At 41.0% G+C, this 23807-nt stretch overlaps 1 pseudogene; it reads right to left on the bottom strand.

Moving 5' to 3' along the window:
- Positions 1 to 6763: 6763 nt before the first annotated feature.
- On the bottom strand, positions 6764 to 7930 carry LOC114381546 (annotated as a pseudogene).
- Positions 7931 to 23807: the final 15877 nt, after the last annotated feature.

A 23807-nucleotide genomic window follows, 5' to 3' on the forward strand; every position in this document is an offset into this window, starting at 1 on the left:
ATAAAAATCAAAAGATGTAACTCTTCCAATGGTTTTCAGGTTTTTCTAAAGGTTATAACTCTTCCAATGGTTTTTCTTGACCAGACATGAAGAGTCTATAAAATCAAGACCTTGACTTGCATTTTTTGAACAAAAATTATTACAACCTTTACACACAACTTTTTGATAACCTTTTGATATCTTTCTTCTTCTTCCTTTGCCAAAAGCTTTCTAAAGTTTTCTGGTTTCCAAACCTTGTTCTTTCACAAAAAAAAGAGTGTGCTAAATTTTTTTTCATTCTCTTCTCCCTTTGCCAAAAAGAATTCGCCAAGGACTAACCATCTGAATTCTTTTTGTGTCTCTCTTCTCTCTTTTCCAAAAGAACGAAGGACTAACCACTTGAATTCTTTTGTGTCTCCCTTCTCCCATTTCAAAGAATTCAAAACGACACAGTCTGAGAATTCTTTTGATTCTTCCCTTTCCCTTAAACAAAAGATTTCAAAGGACTAACCGCCTGAGATATCTTTTGTTTCCCCTTCACAAAGTTTCAAAGGACTAACCGCCTGAGAACTTTGTCTTAATACATTGGAGGGTACATCCTTTGTGGTACAAGTAGAGAGTACATCTACTTGGGTTGTTGTGACTGAGAACAAGAGAGGGTACATCTCTTGTGGATCAGTTCAAGTGGAGGGTACATCCACTTGGTTGTTCAAAGAGAACAAGGGAGGGTACATCCCTTGTGGATCTTTGCTTGTAAAGGATTTTACAAGGTTCAAAAGAAATCTCAAGAACCGTAGGTCGCTTGGGGACTGGATGTAGGCACGGGTTGTTGCCGAACCAGTATAAAACTCTTGTGTTTGTCTTCTTCTTCCCTACACTCTTTAATTTCCACTGTGCTATTTAATTATCGCTTTTTATTTTTGTTAAGTTTTTATTTCTGCTCTTTACTTTCTTAACATTATAGTAAAAGCCTAATTGAATATAGTAACATTAAGAAGGATAGATTTTTAATTAGTCAAGGTACATTAATAATTAATTCAACCCCCCCTTCTTAATTATTCTGAGGCCACTTGATCCAACAAATTCTTTTTACAAACACTTACATTTTGAATGACACTTTTCCAAGTAAAACAAGTTCCCTGAGTTCGATACTTAGTTCATTCCGTTTTACTTATTTACTTGACGATCCGGTGCACTTGCCAGTTAGATTTCACATCCACAAAAATAATTAGTACCAAGATGTGAACAATCTTCAAGAAGCAAAGGACTCCATTGATGAAGAAGATCCAAGGCCTACAAGCTCCACATGAAGCTACGTCATGTGGTATCAAGAGCATCTTCATCTAGGAGATGTTCTTTTGCTTCCTCTATCTTTTTGTTTGGTCAATTCGCTTTAATTCCTTGTTATTCATATTATTCTCCATGTATATCCTCCATTGTCTTATGGTTTGGTACTGATTAGAGTAGATTCAAAAAAAAAATAAACCGATTAAATCTTAGATCTACACTTGGCATTTCTATGGTTGAAATTTTGTAGATCTACTCTTGAATCATGGTTTTGTGTTGATTTTAGGTTCTATCATTTTTCAGTCATAATCTTCTTGTGCTGAACATTTAGATCTCAATTTTCTTCCAAAATTTTGATTAGAAAAAAAAACACAAAAATCTAAGTGTGAATCACTTAATCCATGTTATCTTAGAGTCATGTTTAGTCATAATAATTGTCACATTATGTTCTAAGTTTGTGTTGAATTTTTTATTTTCTTGATTGAATTCTAGATACATTTTTTCATGTATTCTTGTCATTCTTATCCTATCTTTTGAATTTTGAGTCGAATTCATGCATGTTATTTAGTTCATAACATGTTCTAAATCAGTTCCTAGAAGTAGTCTTGTTGTTGAATGTTTTTTTGTTTTCTAAGTTTCCTACATGATGCCTATGAAGAAATTGAGTTGTGGTGTTGAGTTGCGGCTGGATTTGTGAATCAAAATAAGTCTTAAGCTCTCTAGAATTGTGTTATTCAAGATAATTGAGCATAAGCAAACATAAATTGTAACTATCCAAGCCTTAAGCAAGATAAACACTACTCTTGCTTTCTAGGTTGAAATCGCAGGTGCTGGCAGCTTGAACATATGAACTTGTATAAATTACTGGGAATTGGTCACTACAAATTTTGAGCTGAAATGTTTACTGAATTTTCTAGACATCTGGAACAAAATTATAAAAAAAAGAACCAAGTGATTTGGATAAATGGAAAAAATACGAAAAATCACACAAGTTTGCAGAAAAATCAGTATCTAGGAAAAAAAGTGAAAGGGATGTGTGCTTCTTTTGGCTCGAAATTTATTCTATAATTGGTGGCTATTTTATACCAATCTTAGTTCTGAAATTTCAATTGAAAATTAGTGTGAAAACAAGTACCAAAACTAGAGGTTTCTTGAGTCTTTTTTTAGTTTTTCCACTCTACTCTAGAGCCATTCTAGGTTTCTCTTTGAGTCCTAGCTTGCTTTTATGTGCTTGTCATTGCTTTAATTGTTGAATAATTCTTGAAAATTTGTCTTGATAAAACTATATTGGTTTAGCTTTCATTTCATTTTTTTTTTGTTCTTTGGTTATTACTTGTCTCTTTGTTTCCTTGTTTGTGAGTTGCCATATAGGGAATTGCAAAGGAGGATTGGTGTCATCCCTTTAAGAATTTGAGTCAAGAAGCAAGGCGCCAACCACCTTAAGAGCTATTGGACTAAGAAGCACTCCAAATTGGGTGAATCACCAAAGAGATAACAACCACCAAAATTGAGGACCTTTTTGTAATTTTTTAATTGACAATTTACTTACCTTCATTGCTTTCAAATTTTGTAACAAAAAAGGCCTTTCATTGGAAGTAAGTTGGGAGCCTTCAATAGGTCACCCTACTTCCATTTGTGTGTAATAATTTTAGGCAATTTTTCCTTAGGATAGTGAGTGTTTTGTTGGGAACCTTAAATGAGGTCATCCAAACACTCTTAGGAACCACCTAGTTTATATTTCTTTCACTTTAATTTATTGCTTACTTTCATAGCTTATTTTCTTTACTAGTCACACCTATCTTATCTTGTTATTGCATAATACTTTCTTCTTGCTTATCACACTTATCTTGAGTTCTTTTGGAACCCTAGCTTTTACCTTTTTTTCAAACCCCCAACAAGAAAGAACCACAACTTAGGAACCAACATGAGTCATCATTCATCTAGTGTTAATGGCGAGGGTACTAGTCATAAGGACCCTCTATCTAGAATCTTAGATGAGTTGAGTTCCCTTAAGTTATGGAAAGAAAAACTAGAAAGAAAAGAAAAAGGAAAAGAGAGGGTAAAAATAAATCAAGATGAGAGGGAACAAATAAGGGAAGAAGAAAGAAGGAAAATACTAAAAGAGTTAAGAAAAGAAAAACATGCCTCCTATAGTAGTCATAACTCTTGTAAGAGCCTAAGTGAAGAACTTCGTAACTATTATGAAGGAAGGCATAGGTCACATCTTAGACCTCATTCACATAGGAGAGAAAAGGAAAGAAAGCTTCAAGAGGAAAACATTAACCTCCTATACTTCCATGGGAAGGACAATGTAGAGGCTTACTTAGATTGGGAAATAAGGGTAGAGCAACAACTTAAAGGAAGTCTACTTCAAAATCTTATGGCTCTCACTCTTATCGAAAGAAAGACCAAGGTCAAAACATCTTAGGGGTGACAACTTCTAAGCCCAAATATGATAAGGGGAAGACAACAGAAAAGCAACCCCTTAAGGCTAGTATGCAAGAGAAGACTAGCTCTATAATTTGCTTTAAATGTCTTGGAAGAGGACACATTACTTCTCAATGCCCCACCAAGAAAACCATGATTATGAGGGGCCAAGACATTTATAGTAGCCAAGATGAGGCTACTACTTCACCTTCCTCTAGTGAAAGTGAAGAAGCAAAAGGGGAAGAATCTAGTGAAGAAATCTACCCCCAAGAAGAAGGACAACCTTTAATGGTTAAGGAGTAGTGTAAGGAGGTAAGTGTCTCCTCCAAGAGGTTAGCTAAGAAGGAAAGTCATTTTGAAATAAGGACAAATATTAAAGAAACTCCCCCTCTTAGACAACCTCCACATATTCTCCTTTGTAAAAAGACACTTGTTAGCACTACCACACCTCTTGGGCTTGAGATTATTCCTCAAGTAAAGGAGTTGTTGGATAAGGGTTTGGTTCGTAAGAGCTTAAATCCTTGTGCTTTGTTGGTACCCAAAATAGGTATTATGAGACACCAAATCCCTGTGATAGATGGTATGATGAATGTGTAGAGTGGTGCAACCCTCTTTTGTAAAATTACCCATGCATCCAACATCTTCATGATTCTGAGACTCATTTGGTAGGTTTGTTCTTATTTTTTGTTTCAATACAAACCTAGGTTCTCATATGGGACACCTTAGGAGAGAAGGAGCACGAAATTTTGTGCCACAAATGAGGTCTGAACTTTGAAGTGTAATTCTCAAAGTTGAAAAAATGCACACACATGGCCTCTATTTATAGCCTAAGTGTCACACAAAATTGTAGGGAAATTTAAATTTCTATTCAAATTTCACTTGAATTTGTGGAGCCAAAATTTCAGTAATTATGATTAGTGAATTTTAGCTATGGTTCAGCCCAGTAATCCAAGATCAAGTCCAAGATTCTCCACTAAGTGTGCTTAGGTGTCATGAGGCATGTAAAGCATGAAGGACATGCACAAAGTGTGACTATATGATGTGGCAATGGGGTGTAGCAAGGAAATGCTCACCTCCCCGTCTCAAATTTAATTGGATTGGGCTTCTCCCAATTCAATTAAATTTATTTTCCAACACACACATCAAATATTCACGTAATGCATGTCAAATTACAAAACCACCCCTAATACAAAAACTAGTCTAGGTGCCCTAAAATACAAGGGCTGAAGAATCCTACATTTGTAGGTTACCCTACCTACATTATGGAGCCCTAAATACAAGGCCCAAAAATAATGAAACCTTAAGAGTGAATAGGCATTTTGGTCGCTGACTTTGGACCTATTTTGCAAATTAGTCCCTATCTTTTTGAAATATAAAAAATAGTCTTTGTCTTTACATCTGTTATGCAAATAATTCCCTACTGTTAAAATCCAATTTCCACTGTTAGTCATATGTCTATGTGACAAGTCTTTGTTCATGTACGCAAACCCATGTTGCAAGTCTTTGGACTGAATTGAAAAATTATAATAAGTTAGGATAAAAACCATTCCAGCCTCGTCAACCCTCTTCTTCCATTCCAACCCCTGTAGTTCATTCTCTCCTCCCATTCCCTCTCATGAATAAACTCTTCCTCTCTCCTTTTCCTTTCCATCTCTTCGTTTTCCTTTTCCATGGCTTCCCACTTTGCCATCCTCTGCCTCTTAAGCTTGTCCCTCCCCTTAGATTTGCTACTTCCACTTTGCCATCTTAATTATATCACCAAGCACAGTGTACATGTGTCCACTAGCTTGCTTGTCGCCCCTTCCCAGTAACGCAAGTATTTTCAGCAACTTAATCTACAAAAGGATCACATAAGCAACATCGTAATACAAGAATCGGGATGTACAAAATGGAAATTGTACACAGTAACACTGGTTCACATTATATGCGTGGGAACATTATCTTATGTGGTACAGTTCTATCGTTTTCACTTGTCTGCAGAATTGTGATAAATTATTCTACCTATGAAAAAAAAATTAATTATAATTACGAAATTAAATTATAATAATCATTTTAAACTTTATAATGTCATTTAAGATTCTTAAGTAACTAAAAATATTAAACATATAATTATTTGTATTACTATACAATGGTTTTGAATAATTAATTATTCGAAAATGTTGAAGGCAGTAGTGAACTTACTTATAAGGGTGCATTTTTTTTTGTGTAATTAGAAAACTACAGTCTCTCGCTTTGATAAAATTATATGTAAATAAATTGTGTTTTTTTAGTCTCTTTTATTTTTATATATTCTTTTTGAAGGTGTCTCTTTTGTAAAATTTTATAAAATACAAATTTTCATTCTTTTCTCTCTTTTGTAAAATTTAATTTTGTCTCTTTTATTTTTTGTATTTTGATAAAATAATTGTTTTCATTTTTTTGAAGTTTTTTCTTTTGTAAAATTTGAAATTACTCTCTCCCACTATCACATGAAAGTTAACCTTTTATAGGCAAGTGAAAAAGGAAAGGAAAAGTCAAGTTTGAAAACCAGTTGCAACAATTTCAAACATATTTAATTGATTATTTTTAATTATAATTGATTCTTTTGATCTTTAGAACTTTTGGGTTCTAATATGAATCAATAATTGATTATTCTTTCCATGGCAATAGTTTACCACTGCAATTAGTATATTATTATACGCAATGTCCCTCATAATATTTGGCAAAGAAATTCCAATCATTGCAAACACCAGCTTTGCTTCAAGTTTCTAAATCTAAATCATAAAGAGAAAGAACTTTGAGAAATAGAAAGATGCTATATAATTTATTCTTTGAAATAGCAAATGTCAAGAAAAACCTAGGATTTCTCTGAAAGGGAGAGAAATCCTAGATTACAACTTATAAGCATCATTTTGAAACAAAAATCCTAATTAACAACAATATAGCTCAATGACAAACAAAACAAGTAGTCCACACCATACACAATTTTCCCCAGAGATTCTGAATCTCACATACATGAATCTATTTTAAAGTAGTGAGGCTTTCATAGAAGCCTTTAATAAACATATAATTCTTAGAAATACTAAGTCTCACACTGCATCATCAAATCTATTTTGAACCAAAAAGGCTTTCATAGAGACCCTTGAAAAAGGTGAAAACAAGATCTCTAGGGGGCAGACTTTCTTTGACAATTGGATGGTTCAAAAATTCTTGGCTCCAATTGTGGAGCTTAGGAAATTTCTCACTTGTGAATAACTCCAACCCTGCAATTTCTTGAACCACAGGGACCCAAAATGCTGTGTAGACAACAGCAATATCTACCAACCCAATCTCCTCTCCTCCAAAGAACTTCTTGTCCTTCATCTCATTCAAGAAACTGCAGAGCCTCAATTACTTCCTCAACATTCTTCTCATGCTCTTTCTCATCAGCTATGAAAACAGCTTTTCATGCAGCACCAAAAACCTATTTCATAAATCACAGTATTTATTAGTGCTTAATTTATATTATAATTAGGACAAACTTATCTGTGTTATATATATAGCATAAAAAGTAGTGCTAACTGCTAGCAAAACAATCTCTACACTCTTTCTAACAACTATACTATTGAATAAAGTTGATTAAAAATTACAAGATTAGGAAAGATTTAAAAGTGTGATTCACTTAAACTCGTTATTTTAAATAAATTTTAATTAATAATAGAAAATGATTAAAAAAAGGCATGTTAAAAATTGTGTTGTTGATATTTCTATACAACTAACTATGAAACATATATAATACCCCACCCCAATTAATACGATTTTAGACAATTAATGAATAGAATTTATTCAATTTTTTGTAATGTTTCTCTAACTGATTCCAACATACATATAGATGTCATGAAAGGTGATGTTTTGGGGACAAATAAGAACAAAACAAGGAAAGAAGAAAAGTTGAATTACCTTATCATCAATGAATTTGGACTAGAAATGAGCCAAGGCTCTTTGGTAAGGATCAGAAGGCAAGATGGGGTTGTTCTTCCATGTCTCATCAATGTATTCAACAATCACATGAGACTTTGCTATGGGCTTCTCATTGTGAATAAACACTAGAACGGGTTTCGATCTTGCGTTTCGAAGTGTCGACGTCGTTGATGCAGCGTTTTAGGGTTTTGATCTCGCAGAGGACGATGCAGTCCTCCTCGGCCGTGGATTGGGACTCGCCGATGGACTTTATGAGTTCTAGAAACTCCTTCGAGTTGCCACGATTATTGGACCCCATTGCAATTGCTAGCTCCCTCCCCACCAGCGTCTTCAATGGCTCCACCTTTGAATGTATGAGAAGAAGAAGAGACTGAAAGAATGTCGCAACAACAACACACAACGTCGTTTGGAACTTCTGGGTGTCGGAGAATGAGAGAGTGATTTCTACTACGGCTAGTTGGGTCCCCCACTATAAAAACCACCTTTGGATAGTCTACGTGGCACTAAAATTGCCAACAATGCACCTCACTAACGACGTTACTTTCAAATTTAACAACAAGGACTATTTTGCAACACTTATGCAAAGATATGGACTATTTTTTACATTTCAAAAAGATAGGAACTAATTTGCAAAATGGGTCCAAAGTCAAGGACCAAAATGCCTATTCACTTGAAATCTTAATCTAATATGTACAAAGATAAGTGGGCTCATACTTAGCCCATAGGCCCGAAATCTCATAAGACTCATGAGAACCCTAGGGCCTTCTCTTGCACCTCTGGTCCAATCTTCTGGAAGTCTTCTATCCAATGCCCTTGGGGGGTAGGATTGCATCACTTAGGGAGGAGGAAAAAACAAGCATTGCTAGGTTCCTAAGTAGTTTAAATATGGAAGTAAGAGACAAGGAGTACCACCTTCTAAGCCAAAGGATGATAAGGGTAAATGCATAGAGGAAATCACTCCAAAGGCTAGTTCATAAGATAGAACTAGTAACATTAAGTGCTTTAAATGTATTGGGAAAGGCCACATTGCTTCTCAATACCCCCATAAAGAAAACCATGATTATGAGGGGTCAAGACATCTATAGTAGCCAAGAGGAGGCTACTTCTTCTCCTTCCTCAAGTGGAAATGAAGGTGAAGCCATGGGTGATGAGCATATTGAAGAGGTTTACCCTATGAAGAAGGTGATCTTCTAATGGTGAGAAGGCTCCTTGGGAGTAAATCCGCTGACCTAACCCAAACCTAAAGAGAGAACATATTTCATACGAGATGCAAGGTTTTAAAAAAAAATTGTTCTCTCATTATGGATAGTGGGTCTTGTTGCAATTGTTGAAGCACAAGCTTGGTATCCAAGTTGAGTCTCACTATCATTTCCCACCCAAATCCTTACAAGCTTCAATGGCTCAATGAGCAAGGGGAAATGATAGTCAATCAACAAGTAAAGATACCATTTTCTATAGGAGACTATTGTGATGAAGTTTTATGTGATATAATTCCTATGGAAGCAGGGCACATTTGGTTAAGTAGACCATGTAAATTTGACAAGAAAGCAATCCACAATGGTCTCACAATGAAATAACCCTCACCCATGGAAGCAAAAGGTTCAAACTTGTTCCCTTGACACCTTCACAAGTGGCTGGGGATCCAATACAAATAAGACTCAAACGGGATGAAGAAAAGAATAGAAAAAGAAAAGAAGAACAACCTTTAATGGTTTAGGAGAAGTGTAAGGAGGTAAGTGTCTCCTCCGAGAAGTTAGCTAAGAAGCAAAGTCATTTTGCAATAAAGAAACAAAAAAAAACTTCCATTCTTAGACAACCTCCACATCTTCTCCTTTGTAAAAGAACACTTGTTAGCACTGCCACACCTCTTTAGGTTATTCCTCAAGTAAAGGAGTTGTTAGATAAGGGTTTGGTTCATAAGATCCTAAATCATTGTGCTTTATGGGTGCCCAAAATAGGTATTATTAGGCACCAAATCCCTAAGATCAGTGGTATGATAAATGTGTTGAGTGTGTCATACCCTAATTTCGTTCGGGGATTATTACTTGATGACGTGCAATAAATGAAGTCCCGAGACGTCTCAGAAATCGAAAGGAAGCAGGCTTGCGTGATTCGTGAAATTCCGTAATATGGCGGAAATCGAAAAGAGGTGTTTTTGCGCAATCTGTGAGTTTCCATAACTTCTTCGAAAGCTAAAAAAGAGTAAATACATAATCCGTAAGGATTCGTAACCTTGCGGAAGGAAAATAGGTATCGTTACAAAATTCGTAAAGTTTCGTAACGTTACGGAAAAAGAATCACCAAAAAAATAGAAGGGGGTGTATTTAGTAAAAATGGGGGTGTAAATAGCAACCAGGCCCACTTGGGCCCTCCAGAAGATTCCTCCAGAAGGCTGTTGCTTCTGGAGGAAGCAACCTTGCTCGCCTGGGCGAGCTGGGCGGCCAGCTTCTCCCCTATTTTGCTATAAATACGGGAAGAAGTGAAGAAGAAAAGGGTTCAGCCCCTTAGGCACTTCTCTCTCTTTCGAATTTGCTGAGGAAAATTAGTTCCGTGAAGAAAATCCAAGCCGAGGCGCTTCCGTAACGTTTCCGTGAGTAATTACGCGAAGATTCTCGACCGTTCTTCAAAGATTCATCGTTCGTTCTTCGTTTTCTTCAGTCTTCAACGGGTAAGTACCTCAAATCAAGCTTTTCAATTCATTCTATGTACCCGTGGTGGTCCACATTTTGTTTCATGTATTTTTATTCTCGTTTTCATTTACTTTTCATACCCCCTTTTGACGTGCTTAAGCCATTTATTTAAGTCATTTCTCGCTTAATCTAAAAATAAAATAAATTTCCACCGATCGTTTGAATTGCATCATCCGTTAATTTTGGTTAAAATGAGTTCCGACCGTTCGGTCGTGCCATAACCATGTTAGAAATCAAAAAAGAGGTAAAATAATAATATAATAATAAAAAAATACCTTTTAGTAAAATAAAAGCGAAAAATCAATCGAACGTTTTCTCTTTGGGATTTCTCATTCTTAATTGAATTGGCCAATAACTAAAGTGAAACTAAGGCTAAAATCAACTCGCCTTGTCAAGCTCGTAAAAAAAAAATAGGATTTTGGAAGTTTATCATTTCAGTTTCTTTCCAAGTAAAATGGATCATTCTTAAAGTCCAACGCCTTAAAATGATCACCTTTCAAAGTAAAAAAGAATCACTTGATTCACGCATAAGAAAGAACTACGTAGGTCTGATTTCCTCTCCAAAGGAGGGTACGTAGGAGCAAAAGCCCCGCTTTTGTCGACCTCAAAAAATAAAAAGAAATAAAAGTTAAGATAACACAATTCCACAATTCTAAAAAATAGGTTGTTGTCCTTTGAGACAAACGTGAGAGGTGCTAATACCTTCCTCAAGCGTAAATACAACTCCCGAACTTAGAATTTTCATTTTGACCGGTTTCCTTCGGTTTTTCCGACGTTTTCCACAAATAAACGTTGGTGGCGACTCCGCGCATCTTTCCTCCTTTGGAAAGCGCACCCGTGAGCCTCGCCCTCGCTCGCCCGCGAAGGGCACGTTGCGACAGTTGGCGACTCCACTGGGGATCTTTTGTGAGTTAGGCCTATTTTAGGAATTGTGGAATTGTGAAACTTCGTGTGTGCATTTGTTGAATTGTGTAAAATGTAAATAAACTGTTGTCTATTTCGCATTCTTTACACTGCATTCTAAGCACCCACGGGTTTGAGTAAAAAAGGGGCCCTACACCCGGGTTCATGGGAATTTAAGGAGTGGAGGTGAATCTATCATCATGCTAGGTCTCCAACTTGCTTGATAATAGTGAAACCTCGTCTAGAGCTTTCTCTCTTTATAATGTGTTATCGCTGGTATTCCATACCGCCACAACATTATTATCTTGAGTGATGATACCTCTAGAAAACAGCCGTGTGAGTTATGAATTGTTGGGGAGTAGTTATTAGGGACCCCTAGATATTGTCCTAGGTTCCCAAATAGGGGCAAAGAGCAAACACGCTCCGTGCCATTCGTTCTCATGCATTTTTGGTAAATAGTACTATTTTATATTTTGCTAGTGATGTTTGGTTTCTTTGGAGTAATACGTAACCTTTTTAATGCTACGTTGAGGCGCCGTCATGCCCAAAACGTAGCATTAAAATTGGATCTCTGCGGTCTCGTATGTGTGAATTACCCCTTTGTGTTGTTTTCTTTCCGTTTCATGCATACGCATTGCATCATTCATGTCGGAGTCTTAATCCACTCCTTTTTAGGTAAAATGATGGGGACAAATCAAAACGGCAAAAGGTTTTATCAAGTCAAGGTTAAAGGTCTGGATGTCACTAGCCTCAAGGAATTGGGACGATTGATGGGACCCCTCCAAAGGCAAGCCTTCCGCAAAGTTTACGGGAAGATTCTAGATTTGACCGTAGCGTAGGTATTTACGGAAGCCATCGTATCCCTCGCCCAATACTACGACCAGCCGTTGAGGTGTTTCACATTTGGGGACTTCCAAATGGCGCCAACTATTGAGGAGTTTGAAGAGATATTAGGATGCCCTCTCGGGGGGGAGAAAACCATATCTTTTCTCCGGCTTTCTTCCTTCCTTGAGCAAGGTTGCGGCTGTGATTGGAGATCCAGCAAAAAGAGTTGGATCGCATAAAGCAAATTCGGAACGGCATAGTGGGCCTGCCTCGGAAATACTTGGAAGACAAGGCAAGGGATATGGCAAGCCAAGAGAAGTGGGGCCCGTTTGCGGATGTTTTAGCTTTGCTGATTTTTGGGGTTGTCCTCTTTCCGAACGTTGACGGCTTGGTAGACTTAGCCGCCATTGATGCTTTCCTCGCATATCACCATAGCAAGGAAAGTCCAGTGGTGGCTATCTTGGCAGATTTGTTCGACACCTTTGACCGGAGGTGCGAGAAAAATAGTGCACGGATTGTCTGTTGTTTACCCGCTCTCTGTGTATGGTTGATTTCACACCTGTTCCGACAAGACACGAGACACCCGTGTTCGCTTCAAAGCTATCGCTCGTGCGCCAAAAAAGGGAGAGTCGTTTGGGACCAACATTTGGCTGGGATAGGGGGCAGCACGATCAATTGGTTTCCTCGTTGGAAGGAAGGCAAGGGAGGAGTTCTTTTCTTGTGTGGGGACTATCCTAATGTTCCATTGATAGGGACTAGGGGTTGTATTAATTATAATCACGCACTCGCCATAAGACAGCTAGGGTATCCCATGAGGGGAGCGCCAACCGAAGAAAGTCTCTCGCCTTTCCTTGTGAGGGATCTAGGCGCGCAAGGTCTCAAGGTTATACAAAGAATCCACAAGGTGTGGAGGAGTCCGTTGAGGAAAGACAAGGAGCTTAGGGGCATCCGAAATGGCGTCATTGGAGGTTATCATGGGTGGCTAAGAATTCACACGCGGGGCTTAGGTTGGCTCTCCAAATTGAAAGTTGTCGATGAGGAGAAATTCGAAGCTCCGGAGGAAGATGAAGAAGTCTGAGCTCTAAAGTTAGAGCTAGGGAAGGCGAGACTCGCCAAGGAGAAGTTCAAATCAGCTGTTACACACATCCGGAAGGAGTGCATCGAGTTACAAGAGGAAAACACGGCCACTGCAAGAGCTCTTGAACAAGAAACCAAAAGGGCCTGCAAGGAGGAACATGGCCGAGAAAAATTCCGAGGAGCATTGTGGGGTAGCAACAATGAGCTCAAGCTCCGAAGAGAGGAGAGAGATCGGTCACGGGTGCATGGCATGATCTTAAAAGAAGAGTTAGTTGCTTGCGCGAGGTCCAAAAGAGGTTTGGCTCAACACCTGGAAGCCACGGAGCAAAGCATGCTAGCCATCATAGGGCAATACAAGGAAGAATTGAACCAGTCCATGGCCCATGAACAAAAGCTAGTGGAGGATTTTGCACAAATGTATGCCGAAAAAGAAGCAAGAGGGAGGGTGATTGATGTGCTGCATCAAGAAGCGACTATGTGGATGGATAGATTCTCCTTGACCTTGAATGGAAGTCAAGACCTCCCGCGTCTATTAGCCAAAGCAAAAGCCATGGCTGAAGTGGGTACTGCCCCCGAGGAGATTCATGGGCTAATCAATTACTGTCAACACATGATAGATTTGATGGCCCATATAATTAGGAATCGTTAGGTTCTTTTGTAACACCTTTGTATAATCTTGGCTAGATGAAAGCTTTGTTCTTTTTATAAAATAAGAAGTTCTGGACTCATTACGTTATCTAAAAATCTTGGGGTGGATCCAAGTGCTTCGATCATCCATTTGTATACTCATGTTTTGGTGGCATACTCACCGTTGTTTATTTCTTTAGGAATTTCATCATAAGTAAGAAAAAACCAAGGCACCCCTACAACACTCGATCCAGAAAAATGGATAATGAAGAGAGCATGCAGAAACAGATGAAGGCCGATCTATCGGCCTTAAAAGATCAAATGGCTTCCATCTCGGAGGTCATGTTAAAACTCCAGAAAACCATAGAGGATAAAGCCACCGCAACCGCCTACAGTACAGTTAGGGAAGCGGAGCCGGTGCTGCAGCCCGCCTTGAATCCTGGCCTAGACAGAAACACGGCTGTGTTCGGTCGAAGGTATAGTCCGTAAGCTTATCCTTATGGCCTGCCTCCGGACTTCACCCCCCGTGCCACCCCGGAAGAGTTAAGCCAAGCCCCTACTTTTGAGGGGCAACTCCCACCTTATGAAGACTATCCCGGGCAAGACGATGGGGAAGGAGATACCCATCTTGGCCCCCTGCTCCACCTCAAAGATCCATCCCCGCATGAACTACCCCAGCCGAACATAGTCCGCCATACCCCGGCCTCACCCACACCCGTGAAAGAATCTATTCCCTTTGCGGAAGATAAGGGAAAGATTGAGGTGCTTGAAGAGAGGTTAAGAGCAGTCGAGGGCCTCGGTAATTACCCATTCTCGGATTTGGCAGATTTATGTCTTGTGCCCAACATCATCATCCCTCCCAAGTTCAAAGTACCAAACTTTGATAAGTACAAAGGGACGACATGTCCAAAGGGGCATCTCCGGATGTATTGCCGGAAGATGGGGGCGTATTCTGCGGACGAAAAGTTGTTGGTCCATTTCTTTCAAGACAGCTTGGCCGGGGCAGCTGTAGCATGGTATACCAATCTGGAAGCTTCCCAGATCCGATCATGGAAGGACTTGGCAACTGCCTTCATTAGGCAGTACCAGTACAATACGGACATGGCTCCCGATCGGAACCAACTTCAGGGTATGACTAAACGAGAGCATGAGTCCGTTAAGGAATATGCCCAGAGATGGAGAGATCTCGCAGCCCAAGTCGTACCGCCCATGACGGAAAGGGAGATGATCACAATTATGGTAGATACGTTACCCACGTTCTACTATGAAAAGCTGATAGGCTACATGCCAGCTAACTTTGCGGATCTCGACTTCGCCAGAGAAAGGATTGAATCTGGGCTACGAAAAGGCAAGTTTGAATATGCTGCCAATATGGCCCCCAACAACAACAGAAGAGCCCCGGCAGTGGGCGCGAGGAAAAAGGAAGGAGACGCCCACACGGTCACTACTGCCCCAACATGGATGAAAGCACCCTAAAATATCCAAAGCTCATATCAGCCCAATCCCCCAAATTTTTTAATCCGAGCCGGGAATTCCCTCCCGACTCAAGTAAAAGGACCACCCGCAGCAGAAAGAGCGCCGGCCCAACGCACAGCTCCAGCCGCACCCCGGCCAATTAATAATACAGCCCCCGGCGCGACCTATAGATATGCACAGCACCTGAAAGACAACTTCCCTCCTATTCCCATGGCATATTCCGAGTTATGGCCTTCATTATTGGAGAATCACTTGGTGGTGGCCATACCCGGGAAGGTTCTCCAGCCACCCTACCCCAAGTGGTATGATCCGGGTGCCAAGTGTGTGTACCATAGTGGAGTTCTTGGACACAATATTGACTCCTGCATCCCGTTCAAGTATAAAGTGCAGCATCTGATTAGTGCCGGCTGGCTAGCGTTTCAGGAAGAAGGCCCAAATGTTAAAACCAACCCGCTAGCTAGTCATGGAAGTGCTAGCGTGAACGCCGTCGAAGAGGACGGGCCATCACGAACAAAGAGGTTAGGAGACGTGGCTACTTCTAGATGCTTCATCTATCAATCACTGCAAGCGACGTGCATGGTCTCCCGAGGTGGAGATGAAAGGGATGAATGTTTGTTTCACCTCGGGGAGTCGCATGACATGGAAACCTGTCCCGTGGTGGAAGAATTGCTTCAGCGGCTCATGGATTGCGGGCAGCTTGAAGTGTTCATAGGAGGGAAGGAAGAACCACAAATTTGCATGCCGTCAGAAGAGAAGAAGGTTCCTCTAACCCCTAAGGCCCTAGTGATATGTTTTACTAGAAAAGGGACCGGCTCCACACCCATATACCTGCGGGCGGCGCCCAAGCCAACGCCATTTGCATATCAAAGTGATAAGGCCGTTCCGTGGAAGTATACCCCTCCCGCGTCCAGCGAAAGAGTTGCAACCGAAGTTGACTCCCTATCAGCTAAGGTAACCAACATCACTGGCCCCAGTGGCATAACCCGCACTGGTCGGGTGTTCGCTTCCCCTCACCCGGCGGAATTGCCCTCTAAAGGGAAGACGCCCATGGTCCAAAAGCCCACAGATATAGCCACCCCCTCGAAAGAAGTAGATCCTCCCGTGGCAGGAGGAGCCGAAAAGAAAGAGGGACTTCAAGGAAAAACAGTGACTTTGGAAGAGGCCCATGAGTTCCTCCGCCTCATCCAACAAAGCGAGTTTAAGGTGGTCGAGCAACTGAGTAAAACTCCAGCAAGGATCTCCTTGCTTGAACTACTCATAAACTCCGAGCCTCATCGTGCGCTGTTGATGAAGGTTCTTAACGATGCCCATGTAGCACATGATATCTCGGTGGAGGGTTTCGAAGGCATCGTTAATCATATAACCACCAACAACTACATCGCGTTTGCGGAAGAAGAGATTCCCGTTGAGGGGAGAGGATACAACAAGGCTCTACATGTGTCGGTGAGATGTATGGACCACGTTGTTGCAAAGGTACTTATCGACAACGGATCGAGTTTAAATGTAATGCCGAAGACCACTTTGGAAAACCTTCCTTTTAGTGCGTCACGTTTAAAACCGAGCTCGATGGTGGTGCGGGCCTTTGATGGTACTCGGCGGGAAGTAATGGGGGAAATCGACATTCCCATTCAGATAGGCCCCCACACTTGCAATGTGGTGTTTCAAGTAATGGATATAAATCCTGCCTGTAGCTGCCTCTTGGGAAGACCGTGGATTCATGCCCTGGGAGTGGTCCCTTCAACGCTTCACCAGAAATTGAAGTTCGCAGTGGGTGGACTTTTAGTGATAGTGTCGGGTGAAGAGGACATGTTAGTGAGCTGCCCTTCCTCCGCACCATACGTAGAAGCGGCGGAAGAATCATTGGAAACGGCTTTCCAATCCTTTGAGGTGGTGAGCTGCGCCTCGGTGGAACCAAGTCCGTCGCTACCTTCTCTCTCCAACGCGGCCATAATGGTGGCGCGTGTTATGCTCAGGAATGGATTTGAGCCTGGAATGGGTCTAGGCAAAGACTGCCTCGGGAATGCCGACGCGGTCGATATCAAGGGAAATCCATACAAATATGGATTAGGGTACGAACCCGGGAGGCCGGGGAGGAGGAACGTGCCATCAAGATTTTGGGCGGATAGGGTATGGCCCGACCGTATTAGCCAGTGTTTCACCAGCGTTGGAATGGTGTCCGAGGAGGAGGTGGCTGCAATAGAAGAGGAGTTCCCTCAAGACCCACCAAGTTTTGTGCAACCATGCCACCCCAATTCCCAAGTGGGGAACTGGCGTGTGATAAGCCAGTCAGAAGTCTATACCGCTGATTCAATGTAATTAGAGCCTATAGATTTCCTTTCTCTTTTGTTTTGTGAAACCTACCTTATTAAATAAACAAAGAGATCTTGTTTCATCCGTTCTTGCAGTACCACCCTTTCTCATATAATTTTGCATGTTTTTGTTTCTTTTGCCTTGTTTGGTATAGATATGAGGGTCGATTCGTTGAGGATCCTAACAACGAGGGTTTGACAATCGATTTCGATCGAGATATAAGCCAAACGATAAACGAGGAAGAGGAAGAGGACATCCTGTCACCAGAGTTGGAGATGTTGGTCGCTCAGGAAGAACGTGAAATGAAGCCTCACCAAGAAGAAACCAAATTGGTAAACTTGGGGACCCCGGAGGAAAAGAAAGAGGTAAAGGTAGGAACCGGTATGACCGCGCCTATCCGCCAAGGCTTGATAATCCTTCTTGAGAGTATCAAGATGTCTTTGCGTGGTCGTATCAAGACATGCCCGGTCTGGATTCCGACATTGTGCAGCATAAGTTGCCGTTGAATCCTGGATCTTCCCCGGTTAAGCAAAAGTTACGAAGAATGAATCCCGAGATGTCATTAAAAATTAAAGAAGAAGTAAGGAAGCAGTTTGATGCAGGTTTCTTAGCTGTGGCGCGGTACCCGGAGTGGGTGGCCAACATTGTCCCAGTCCCGAAAAAGGACGGCAAGGTTCGAATGTGTGTAGACTATCGGGACTTGAACCGGGCTAGTCCAAAAGACAATTTTCCTCTCCCACACATTGACATATTGGTAGATAATACAGCCAAATTCGCCCTTTTCTCATTTATGGATGGTTTCTCGGGGTATAATCAAATAAAGATGGTACCCGAAGATGTAGAGAAGACCACTTTCGTCACCCTATGGGGGACATTCTGCTATAAAGTGATGGCCTTCGGGTTGAAAAACGCTGGGGCAACCTATCAACGTGCCATGGTGGCATTGTTCCATGACATGATGCATAAGGAAATAGAGGTCTACGTAGATGACATGATTGCCAAGTCTCGGACTGAGGATGAACACCTTGTCAATCTGCGTAAGCTGTTTGGAAGGTTGCGGAAATACCAATTAAAACTGAACCCAACCAAGTGCACCTTTGGGGTGAAGTCGGGGAAGCTGCTAGGATTTATCGTAAGTCAGAAACGGATAGAGATAGATCCCGAGAAAGTGAAGGCTATCCTTGAAATGCCGGAACCACGCACCGAGAAGCAGGTCCGGGGATTTTTGGGCAGGTTGAATTATATCGCAAGATTTATCTCGCAACTCACCCCTACCTGTGAACCCATTTTTAAGCTGTTACGTAAGAACCAGGTGGTCTTGTGGAACGGTGACTGCCAAGAGGCCTTCGAAAAGATCAAACAGAGTCTCGCAAATCCCCCGGTGCTCATGCCACCCGTAACAGGAAGACCTATTTTCCTGTACATGACCGTTTTGGACGAGTCTATGGGGTGTGTGTTGGGTCAACATGATGATTCTGGAAAAAAGGAGCAAGCCATCTACTATCTGAGCAAGAAGTTTACCGCATGTGAGATGAATTACTCAATGTTGGAAAGGACATGTTGTGCTCTGGTATGGGCATCACATCGGCTCAGGCAGTACATGCTCATCCATACCACGTGGCTTATTTCCAAAATGGATCCCGTAAAATACATCTTTGAAAAACCGGCCCTCACGGGACGAATCGCCAGGTGGCAGATACTATTGTCTGAATTCGATATCGTTTACGTCACCCAAAAGGCGGTAAAGGGAAGTGCCTTAGCGGATTATTTGGCCCAGCAACCCCTCCAGGATTATCGGCCGATGCACCCCAAGTTCCCTGATGAAGATATCATGGCCCTGTTTGAAGAGAAGCGGACGCATGAGGACCTAGACAAATGGATTGTTTGCTTCGATGGGGCATCAAATGCTTTGGGCCACGGAGTAGGGGCAGCCCTTGTATCCCCGGATGATCAGTGTATTCCTTTCATGGCTAGGCTAGGTTTTGATTGTACCAACAATATGGCCGAGTACGAAGCATGCGCCCTCGGGGTTCAGGCGGCCATTGATTTTGATGTAAAACTACTCAAGGTGTATGGAGACTCAGCTTTGGTCATACGCCAGTTGAAAGGAGAATGGGAAACTAGGGATTCGAAGTTGATACCCTATCAAACTCACATCTTGAGGTTAGCCAAGTACTTTGATGATATTTCCTTCCACCACATACCTCGGGAAGAGAATCAAATGGCTGATGCACTAGCCACCCTGGCATCCATGTTTCAACTTGCCCCACACGGGGATCTGCCGTACATCGAATTCAAATCTCAAGGCAGGCCGGCATATTGTTATGCAATAGAGGAAGAGCAGGATGGGAAACAGTTGGTATTTCGACATCAAGCAGTATGTCGAGAACAAAGAATACCCACCGGGGATTTCTGACAATGACAAAAGGACGTTGAGGAGATTGGTAACTGGTTTCTTTGTAAGTGGTACTATCCTTTACAAACGAAACCATGACATGACCCTCCTACGATGCGTAGATGCTAAAGAGGCGAACTTCATGATTGAGGAGATCCACGAAGGTTCCTTTGGGACACATGCCAATGGGCATGCTATGGCCAGAAAAATCCTCAGGGCCGGCTATTATTGGCTCACCATGGAAAGCGATTGCTGCACTCATGTCAGGAAATGTCATAAATGTCAGGCATACGTGGACAACGTCAATGTTCCGCCACATCCTCTGAATGTTATGTCCGCCCCTTGGCCTTTTTCTATGTGGGGAATAGATGTCATTGGGGCCATAGAACCCAAAGTGTCAAATGGTCACCGCTTCATTCTTGTGGCGATAGATTACTTCACCAAATGGGTCGAAGCAGCCTCTTATACTAACGTCACAAGGAATGTGGTAGTTAGATTCATAAAGAAAGAGTTGATTTGTCAATACGGACTCCCCAGGAAGATCATTACTGACAATGGCACCAATCTGAACAATAAGATGATGTAGGAGATGTGCGAAGACTTCAAGATCCAGCATCATAACTCTACCCCTTATCGGCCAAAGATGAATGGGGTTGTGGAGGCTGCGAATAAGAATATTAAGAAGATTGTTCAAAAGATGACAGTGTCATACAAAGATTGGCATGAGATGTTGCCTTTCGCCCTACACGGATACAGAACCTCGGTGCGAACTTCTACTGGGGCAATGCCGTATTCCTTGGTTTATGGGATGGAGGCAGTACTCCCATTTGAGGTAGATGTTCCTTCTCAGAGGATAATGGCGGAGTCAGGCCTAGAAGAGTCAGAATGGGCTCAAGCGCGCTACGACCAACTTAACCTTATTGAAGGTAAGCGTTTGGCTGCCATGAGCCATGGGCGTTTGTATCAAAGAAGGATAAAGAACGCATTCGACAAGAAGGTACGCCCGCGCAAGTTCAACGAGGGGGACCTCGTGTTGAACAAGATGTCCCACGCTGTTAAAGATAATCGAGGCAAGTGGGCCCCAAATTATGAAGGACCTTTCATGGTGAAAAGAGCTTTTTCTGGGGGTGCTCTGATACTCACCAACATGGATGTGTGTAGCTATGTTCTAGCTTCTCAAGGAAGTGTGTAGCTATGTTCTAGCTTCTCAAGGAAGTTTTCTCAAAGAAGCTTCTCAAGGAAGTTTTCTCAAGAAAGCTTCTCAAGGAAGCTACCTAGTCTATAAATAGAAGCATGTGTAACATTTGTTGTAACTTTGATGAATGAAAGTCTTATGAGATACACTTCAAAGTTCCACTTCTCTCCCTCTTTTATTCCTTCAATTTCGTGCTCCCCCCTTCTCTCTTTCTTTTCCTCCATTGAAGCATCCTCTTCAAGCTTCTTGTCCAAGGCAATTCTTGGTGGTGAAGCTCCTTCTTCCTTGGCTTATTCCTAGTGGATGGTGCCTCCCCTGACCTCTTCTCCTTTGCCTTCCGCTGCATCTCCATGGTGTAAAATCACCATTGAAGGACCTCATCAAAGCTCAAAGATCCAGTCTCCATAGAAGCTCCACAAGCAAGCTTCCATCATGAACCACATAGGGACACCCTTCCCTTGTGTTAAAAAATCCTTACAACTTAAGAGACTCACAGTCTCTTAAACAACAAATGTTTGCTTTGAGTAAGAAGATACTTTCTTTCTTGAAGAGAAGAATATTACAATATGAAGATCACACAAGAATCCTTATAGATTTTGCAAGTGTTTGGCCAAGGCTCTTTTTGAGAGGATATGACAATTTTGGTTCTGAAAAACTCTCAATCTTAATTTTGAACCCCAAGTCACCTATTTTTAGGCCTCTGGTGGCCATTCAAAAATCTTTTGAATAGTTGTAACTTTTGGGAGTTATTTTTAAAATTTACTTACTGGTAATCGATTACACAACTGTTGTAATCAATTACAGGCTTTTAAAATTTAAATTCAAATTTCCTAGAGTTGTTAAAAATAGTTTTAACTTATGTGTGTAATCGATTACACATTTTAAAATTCAAAATTTGTAAATTGTTTTAAAAAACATTTAGCTACTGGTAATCAATTACATCCTATGGTAATCGATTACCAGAGAGAAAAATATCTTATTTTTAAAATAGAGTTTTACTAAAACACTTTGTAACATATTTTCCTTAGCCAAACCTGTGCAACATCATCTAATAAATTCTTTTAACATCCTATGGACTAAGTTCATCGTTCTTCTTGAATTTCTTGATTCTTGACTTGGATCAGACTTGAATAGCATTCATCGTTGGCATCATCAAAACTTCATATCACATATGCTTCTACAATTTAGGGTACTTAGACTAGTTTTTGTATCAGGGATAGTTTTGTAATTTCAAATGCATTAAGTTCACTATTTGATGTGTGTGTTGGGAGAAATTTAATTGAATTGGGAGAAGCCTAATCCAATTAAATTTTGGACCAGCCTAAGGGGGTGGTGATCATTTGCTTGCTACACCCCGTTGCCACATCATATTGTCACACTTTGTGCATGTCCTTCATGCTTTACATGCCTCATGACACGTAAGCACACTTAGTCGAGAATCTTGGATTAGTGGGCTGAACCATACCTGAAATTCAATAATCACAATTAGTGAAATTTTGGCTTCACAAATTCAAATTCAAATTCAAGTGAAATTTGAATAGAAATTCAAATTTCCCTCCAATTTTGTGTGACACTTAGGCTATAAATAGAGGTCTTGTGTGTGCATTTTTTTAACTTTGATCATTTGAGAAATTAGACTTCAAAGTTCAGACCTGATTCTCCCTCTTCTATCTCTTGAAATTTCGTTCCCCTCTCTCCCTCTCCCTCCATTCATCTTCTTTTAGCTTCAAGCTCTTATCCATGATTTCCTATGGTGGTGAGCTTATTCTTGACTCATCTTCTCCTTGAAGTGGCATCTCCAATCACCTTTCATTCTTCTCCATTATACTGCCATTGATCTTCAAGAAGCAAAGGACTCCATTGATGAAAAAGATCCAAGGCCTACAAGCTCTAAATGGAGCCACATGAAGGCTCCTCAAGTCCAAAGTACAAGCAAATGTCTTCATGGTAGTGCAACTATGAAGGAGATGTGAATCCCCATGGGATGTATCAGGTTATAGTATAGTCTATAGTAGCAGGTGTTGCATCAAGATATTCTATTGGCACAACATGTACTTGGGTGCAACATGTATAACATGTAGTACATGCTACCTCACATGGCCACACCTATACCCTTGTGAACTATGTTAGGCTGACAAGGGCACCAACATTGTCAACATCATCGATACCTGAAAGTTATGGTTGCAAGGTGAGTCCTATGCTCCTCAAAATGCCACAAACAAGGAAATACAACTTAACCACTATGTGTGGTTTTTTCTAGGCAAACCACACTCTTGAGATCCTTAGTGCATAACTAGCACACTTGTCACATAGTAGGGTCCAACCTTTGCCGCCAAGCCTCCTAGGTCTTAATGGATTTATACAATTGTGTGGATGACAATTAAGAGTAATTGCCACATACGATACAACATACATTGATTCCCAAGCTCTCAACTCAAAAATCATAGTCTCGGAGCCCATCAGGAGTAGCAAAGTGAGGCTTATGAGTTCCCTGCACCAAATGAGTTCACCAAATGTCAGGTAGTCACTACTCACTAGTTCCCCTAAGTTCTTCGAACTTCTCCACCTACTATACCCCAGTGTATCTTTGTCCATCATCCACTTTCTCAACCCAATCTCACCTTCTCGCAAATGGAATAGAATCATTGATTCCTTACTCTCTATTCAATCCTCTTGA

This window comes from Glycine soja, chromosome 13, assembly GCF_004193775.1.
Source record: "Glycine soja cultivar W05 chromosome 13, ASM419377v2, whole genome shotgun sequence".
Taxonomy (NCBI): Eukaryota; Viridiplantae; Streptophyta; class Magnoliopsida; order Fabales; family Fabaceae; genus Glycine; species Glycine soja.